Source organism: Papaver somniferum, unplaced genomic scaffold (genome assembly GCF_003573695.1).
Source record: "Papaver somniferum cultivar HN1 unplaced genomic scaffold, ASM357369v1 unplaced-scaffold_117, whole genome shotgun sequence".
Lineage (NCBI taxonomy): Eukaryota > Viridiplantae > Streptophyta > Magnoliopsida > Ranunculales > Papaveraceae > Papaver > Papaver somniferum.
The window spans coordinates 378,949-386,541 of record NW_020620714.1 but is presented as its reverse complement, the minus strand read 5'-3'; the positions used below and the strand labels follow the sequence as shown (position 1 = coordinate 386,541).

At 35.3% G+C, this 7,593-nt stretch overlaps 1 long non-coding RNA gene across 1 annotated transcript; it reads right to left on the bottom strand.

Moving 5' to 3' along the window:
- Window positions 1-988: 988 nt before the first annotated feature.
- On the bottom strand, window positions 989-2,119 carry LOC113329904. Its single transcript, XR_003349984.1, has 3 exons — window positions 1,796-2,119; window positions 1,479-1,679; window positions 989-1,381 (listed from the first exon to the last, which is right to left on the bottom strand). It is a non-coding gene; the product is annotated as an uncharacterized LOC113329904 (long non-coding RNA).
- Window positions 2,120-7,593: the final 5,474 nt, after the last annotated feature.

The window sequence follows — 7,593 nt, the reverse complement described above, 5'->3', positions numbered from 1 at the left end:
ATATGGTTCAAATAATGGCCAAGTCAAGTCTATTCCAAGACGCATGAGTGAGGCACCTTCGTATTTGTATTCACATGATATAAGATGTAAAACGTGGTTCCAACATTGTCTCATAGAATAATTCTTGGATTTCTCATTGTTAGACCCTACTGCATAAAACAGATCATTGAAGATAGCTAATATTTCAAAAATTAAACAAATCGATGGACTCAAAAACAAAACTAAAGACAAACAAATGTCAAAGATTTGTTTAATGGTGGGGAATAAGAATTTCTTTTAGAGATGGATGGAGTATTGTTCACCCCCTTTCGTTCATTGTAGGATTTAGGACTGCACAACGGGTAGGGTCGGTAGGATATGGCCTATACCCGTCATCCTACCCATTTACTGGCGGTTAAGAAAATCTTTACCCGTCACCCTACCCGTCAAATAGTGAATAGGATAGGATACGGTTAAAAAACTGGCGGATAAGGTAGGATTGGCGGGTATGGATAGGGTATGTGCACCCCTAGTAGGATTTCTGATCCATTAGTTAAGAGAGACCTATGTTTTGTTGAAAATTTCATTTTCAAAAAGCCAGAGTGTAATCAATCAAGTATGTTGGGGTGAATCTTCTTTCTTAAAAGCCAAAGTGAAATGAGCAAAAAGTAGTGCCTTTTTGACATTCTCCTTGGCACTTTACATTTTGAAGCTAATTTAGAGACATATATTGAGGAGCTAGCCGTCTATCTTGCTAATATACATAAAAGGCCCATGTCCCAAATACTTGGCATTCTTCTACTCATGTGTTTCGAGTGACCGTAGCACAACTGAATTTGTTTGGGATTTTAGAGCCAAAACAACGAATTTGGTTGTTTGTATCAATCTTATGAATTGGAGACAAAACATATCTCAACGAATTAAAAATTTACACAAGTACTAGCTAGTACTACTCGTGTTCTTGATCAAGGCAAGCCGAGAACCCAACAATGTCACCTGGTGGTGTCAATGGGGCTTCAATTTCACTACAGTTGGAGTCATCATCATCATCTGAAGGAGAAGGAGAATCAAAATCCAAGCAGACTTGTTCATAAGTCTGATCAATATCCTCTGAGGAGCAGGTGAGCTGATGGTATTCGACGAGCTGGTGAAGACACTGGTTCTCTCGTATTAAGTTCGCATTCTCAGTCGCTAATCGTGATTTCTCTGCAAGCAAAGCTTCCAATTGAAGTCTCACCAGATCATCTTCTTCACCGCCCTTGTCAGAGTGAGATCCATTGCGAAGTCTCATGTTCTCTTCCTCAAGCATATCGCATCTCTCTTGCATGAATGACAAATCCGATCGTATCGACTTCAATTCTCTAGCTAGTGTAGCTGCATTTGCTGCCATTGAAATCGCAAGCTACACAACACAAGCAGGAAAAAGGAATTAAAATGAGGCACATTCCGACATTCGGCAGAACAAAAGATGAGCATTATTGAAACCAAAGAAAACCAACATTTTTAGCTTTCTTGAGCTTCCCATTCTTCAAATTATCCTTCAATTCGACATCTCCTTTCTGATTTTCAATTCATTGTTCTTCAGACTCATCATGCCTTCTCTTCTTCAACATTTTCTTGCCCTCTTCTTCTTCTACACTTTCAACATCATTTTTTTGCAATATTTCGGTTAGTGGAGGTTTTGATAGATCTCTTGCTCCCTGCCACCATGATAAAAAGACCCAGGATTGTAAATCGAATAATAAAAAGACCCAAAATTGAATTATTTGAAGATAGTGAAAGATGGTAGAGAAATTAAAGATTGCTAACTACTTACCTCAATGGCTTTATGTAGATTGCCTTTAAGTTGAAACAAAGAAGAAGAAATAGAATCAAATCCTTTAAGAAGAAGCGAATAATCTTCTTCTCTTATCAATGAAACTAATTTCAGAGGCAGTTCTGAATGTTGATTAACTGATTGGCGATTCTCAAGAAGAGGATCGACTCGATTTCTAAGTGCGCTCCAATAGTCTTCTTTCTCAGATGAAGCTGAAGGACTTGGTGATAATAATGGTGAAGATTCAGATTCCATTGTGATATTGCTGTTAGATTCGCTGTTATTGAATTGAGAAGTAAAAGAAGAAGATGGAGTATCTAAACAAGCTGACATTAATCTGAGACTTGTAGAAACAGAGATATGGAAAGTGTTTAGATATTGAAATTTAAAAGAAACAGAGAGGGTAACGGCTAGTTTTCTTAAATCTCAACGTTATAGTCCCTTGACTGGGGTTGACTTACCTACCTTTAGATCTTGACCTTTTCAGTACAAAGACAAAAGTGACCTTGTTGCTTCTGCATTCAATCAATTTTTAAGGGATGCTTTAGTTGGACCATAAAATGTTTGTCATGTGTGCATATCACTTGAAATCTTCTCATTCATGTGAAATATTTGGTAGAAGACGATCCAAAAATTAAATTGGAGCGGATTCTAACCATTACGAGTTTCGAACCCTTACTTCAAAATAGACTATTGATGGTTTTCATCACCTGATTTCAAAATACTCTATATCACCTAAATCTATATAACCTAAAAAAAAATAAATTGTGATTGGAAACATGTACTTTTATTCAAAATCCAAAATTTTCATATGATTCAAAATTTGCATCCTAAGCCATCACAGTCTATACTAAAAAAAAAGGGTGTTCTACACATACCATGTTAAATTAGGTGAAATACCCCGAGTAAAAAATCAAGAACAAATACACAGCGAGTCTACAATCGAAATTGAGAATGTGCAAGGTGAATAAGCATAATGTGCACTTTTCGCCTCCCCCTAGAGGCATCCTTATTATTAACTTTGATGATACTTGTAAGGCTATGGGCTAGATTTGGCTTCTAAATTAGACAAAAAGCGTATCACATTTGTCTCATACCGTTGTTTATTCTTCAACACTATTTCTCTCTTCAGATGTATCACGAATATCAATTAGTAGATGGATAGTTTCGCTGTTTCATTCAGCGCAACCAAAATTATACTTTTCCCGGAATGGTTCAACGAGATTGTGTTATTTTTTGATCCGACGGTTGAGATGGTTGCGCTATTCCATTTAGCGCGACCAAATTCTACCTTTCGCTGAATGATTCAGTGCATCTAGATGCTAAATTAGAATGACCATAAGACTTAGATGGGTATTCAAGCTGACGTGAACTTGCAATCTAGATGCAAGATTAGAAGACCATAAGACTAAGCCTAATAACTTAACTAAAATTGTTGGCGTTGGTCTTATTCTTCGCAATTTTGTAGGGGCATTCAAGGGAGAAAATGCATCTACCTAGCTGAATCATGGGGTGCAGAATAATCAGAATGCAGAGGACTACTGGAAGCAGTCAAATGGGCCAAAGAATTACAACTAGAAAAAGTTCTACTTCCATCTAGACTCAAAAATTGTGATTGATGCGGTTAATAAAGATGTCTTCAATATCGAGTGGAGACTTCAGAATTTAATTACTGAAATCAAATCTTTCTTTAGGAATTTTAACTCCTGCCAATGTATGCATGTGCCAAAGAAAAAGAATAAGGTAATTGACATTCTGTTGTAGTTAGCTAGAGTTGTGAGAATGAGTGGCGTGTCTGGATTCAATCTCCTCCTAGTAATATCAATTTTCAATTACTGCAGGTTATAAACCATGTAAACTCTTGATTTTCATAGTCTATATTTTCTTGTTTCAAAAGAAAATAGTGTAAAAAATGGTCCCATTCTCTCTCATACAGGAGATAAATTTGGAGATTTTCTTTTGGAAAACATATCATTTTCGATAAAGCTTTACAAAACCTTCATATTGTCTTAGTTATATTTACAAAACCATCGTACTTTTAATTAGTGTTTACAAAATAGTCTTTTCCATTCAACTTAACTATTTTGAAAAAATTGGTTCGGTAAATACCCCTCGTCAGTTAACTAAAGTGGCTGAGGTGGTGGTGATGATGAAGTGATGGTCGTGGTGGTGTAAACATAAGAAGTTTCGTTGAACCACGAAAAAGAAGCGGTGAATCTTTTGCGTGAATGTCATGTTACAAACCTGAATTCGGATGCAGTTCTGCTAAACAATAGAGGGGAAACAGTGAATCCCAGAGGGTGAAGCTATGTAACAACTTTGGATCCAATTTTCAGGAAAGAATTAAGTAATTGCAATGTCTCAGTTAAATATGAATTTAATGACATAATTCTGAGGTTAACGGACGAATGGCTAGTTTGCAAAAACATGTTAACATTGTGACTATTTTGTGAAATGGATTATAAAAGTGTGACCATTCTTGATAATACCCTAAGAAAAAAATTAACAAAATATGAAACCTATTTTGAGGCATACTGAATTTTTTGAGGTATACTAAATAATGCCAAAATAGGGTCACTAAATAAAAAAACATCACCCCTTATCCATTCTTTTTGATAATATCATAACTACCCTTACATAATTAGTATTAATGATTATGATTAGTAGTATTAATGACTATGATTAGATTTAATTAGCTAGGAATTTTAAGGATTGATTAAAAATTAAATTATTATTGGTGAATTAGTAGAAAATCAAATTTATGTGAGAGAGTTGGGGTTTTTGAGAGGAAGAAGAAGAAGAAGTGAAAAAAAAACTTGGATTTTGAATTTTGAGATTTTAGTGATTAGAAGTGACCAAAATGTGTGATTCAAATCAGTGGTAGACTTCTATACGAGGTTTAATTTCTTTTTATAAGTTGAATCTGTCAAAAAATTGAATTTTTAAAACCCAGATCTACTGACCAGAAGAACAGTTCGGCTAATAACTTTTCAGCGAACTTCACTCTGTAACTGACGAATTTAGGTTCGGCTAATTCGAACAAAATCTAGCAAAGTTGCAATAGCCGAACATAGTGTTTCTCTAAATCATACATTAGGTTCGGCTCAAAATTGATACTCCAAGATCAGCCGAACTGATCTTCTGAAAACCCTAATTTCATCTTTGAAATCATATTCTATCGATCAAACAAAATAAAATCAATCAAAAACAAGATGAGTTTGTTACACATACATTCTAAAATACATCTAAGAGCAATTGAGATTTGGATTTCACACTCCAACATCGCTCACTTCGATTAGTGTTTGCTTTGCTTGATCAATTTCTTGATTGAATTGGAGTCCAAGATGTTTAAGTTTAAAATTTATTTTGATTTTGGATTTTAGGTTTTTGAGGATAAGGACACTCTAGTAATTTAAATTGTTTAAGGATATATAGGTAATTGCATTACCTTTAGACACCCCTTATAAACCCACCCTAGATGGTATAATGAATGAGTATGCTTTAAAAAAAGAGGCATTTTTTGGGCACTACTCTATCACTACGAAATCTCTTAATTTTCCTACCAAATTGATTTTCAATTTCATCAATAAAAATCTTAAACTTTTCAATAGCTTCGTTCTTATGGCTCAACAAATAAACATAAGTATAATTAAAACAATCATCAATGAACGTCATGATATACCTCTTGCCATTTCTAGTTAGGATACCTTCATATTCACACAAATCAGAATGTATTAAGTCTAGTGGTTTTGATTCTCTTACAACATATTTATGTGAAGTCTTGGTTATTTTTGCTTGACTACAGTATTCACATTTCTCAAAATCATTTTCATAAAATTCAGTGAGGACACCTAACTTGCTCATGTTATTTACTAACTTTTTACCCACATGACAAAGCCTACCATGCCAAACATTAAAATTGCAAACCATATGAGCAGAAGAATCAATTTTTTATTCATAGCATCAACATTAAGCTTAAACATTCCATCAGTAGCATAACCCTTTCCTACAAAACTCTTACTCTTAGTTATAGTGTAAATATCAGACCCAATAGTTTGATACAGCCCAGCCTTGTTGAGAAGATAGCCGGAAACAAGGTTCTTTCTCATTTCTGGAGTGTGAAGGACATCTTTCAGCATGAGTGTCTTTCCAGAAGTAAACTTCAACTCTACCGTACCAGAACCTTTCACCATAGTGCTGTGAGAGTCTCCCAATAACACTTTCTTGTCTTTGGTTTCAGCATAAGTCTTAAACATGGACCTATCAAAACAATAATGACGCGAAGCACCACTGTCTATCCACCACCCATCAGATCCACCAACCATGTAGAACTCTGGATCAGAGACCATGGCAATTATAACGTCACCCAAAGCATTAGCTTGTGCGTTATTCTTTTCCTTGTTAAACCAGCAATTCCTAGCCATGTGGTTTGGTTTATTACAGATATAACAAAGAAACTCAGAATTGGAATTCTGTCCATTTTTCGGTGGGTGTTGGTTCTTGTTTTGATTAGGCCTTTCTCCTTTCTTCTGGTTCGGGTTAGGTTTCATATACCTTTTCTTAGGTTTCAGATCCGGATGAGTCTTATTGTTAGAAACAATGAGAATCTCTTCCTTCTTATCTTGTTTCCAAGCTTCTTCCTCAACTCTGAGCTTAACAATCAAACTTTCAAGAGAAAATTCTTTAGTCTTGTGACGCAAAGTATTACGAAAATCTTTCCAGCTAGGTGGTAACTTGTCAATCATTATAGAAACTTGAAATTGTTCATCAGTTTTCATACCTTCGCCACAATTTCGTGGTAAATTTTTTGAAGTTCATGAGCCTGTGCAACAACTGATCTATCATCCACCATTTGGTATCTCACATACCGGCTCACAGCATATTTCTTTGAAACCGCTTCCTCGGTGTCATATTTTTTTCTGTAATGCATCCCATACATCTTCAACAGTTTCAAAAGTTGAATAATACTCATATAAATCGTCAGATAATGCATTAAGAATGTAGTTTTTGCAATCAAAGTCATTATCGACCCATTTGTCAATGGCCTTTTGTTTCTCCTCAGGAGTTTGAGAAACAACTTCTTCGACACCACCGGTAGGAGATGGATCTGTAGAAGCACCACCACCACCACCAGCAGCAGTCTTATCAGCAGCAGGTTCCAGGGTTCCAGGATGAACACTCGACACAATCATATGCAGCTTCATCAGTTTGACATAAAAGAACATCTTCAGCTTCCATCTTCTGAAATGCAACCCTTCAAATTTGAAAGGCTTGTTGGTATCATCAACGCGCTTCTTTTCAACCTCCATAGCAAAATCAATACCTTAAAATTTTTGGAAACAGTAAACAATAATGAAATGGAATCTCAAACAGCTAAGTGGCGGACTAGGTCGCTATCTATAAGGTATTTCGCGACTCTGCCTCTTGATCGTGCTAGCAGTCAAAAATGTCGAAAACCTATGGGATAAAACAGCTGATACTCTCTTTGTTCGATTTCTCTGCACCTTGAGAAATCGAACTAAATCTTACTCTCTCTATCACTTGCTCATAATTCAATAGATGTAAAACAACTTGTTTTCATCCTCTGCAAAAATTGTCTTATATAACTAAAGAGAATCAATCAAAATTAATGAAAATAAAGTCTGAGTAACTGCCCTCATTAATCTTCCGTAACAGTCAGAAAACGGATAGATTTTATTGCCAAAATTAAAGACAATTTATTAGAGAATTATTACCTTAAAACATTTTCCAAAACCAAAAGTCAAATGTACAAAAAATAGTTCTTTTTGAATCACAGA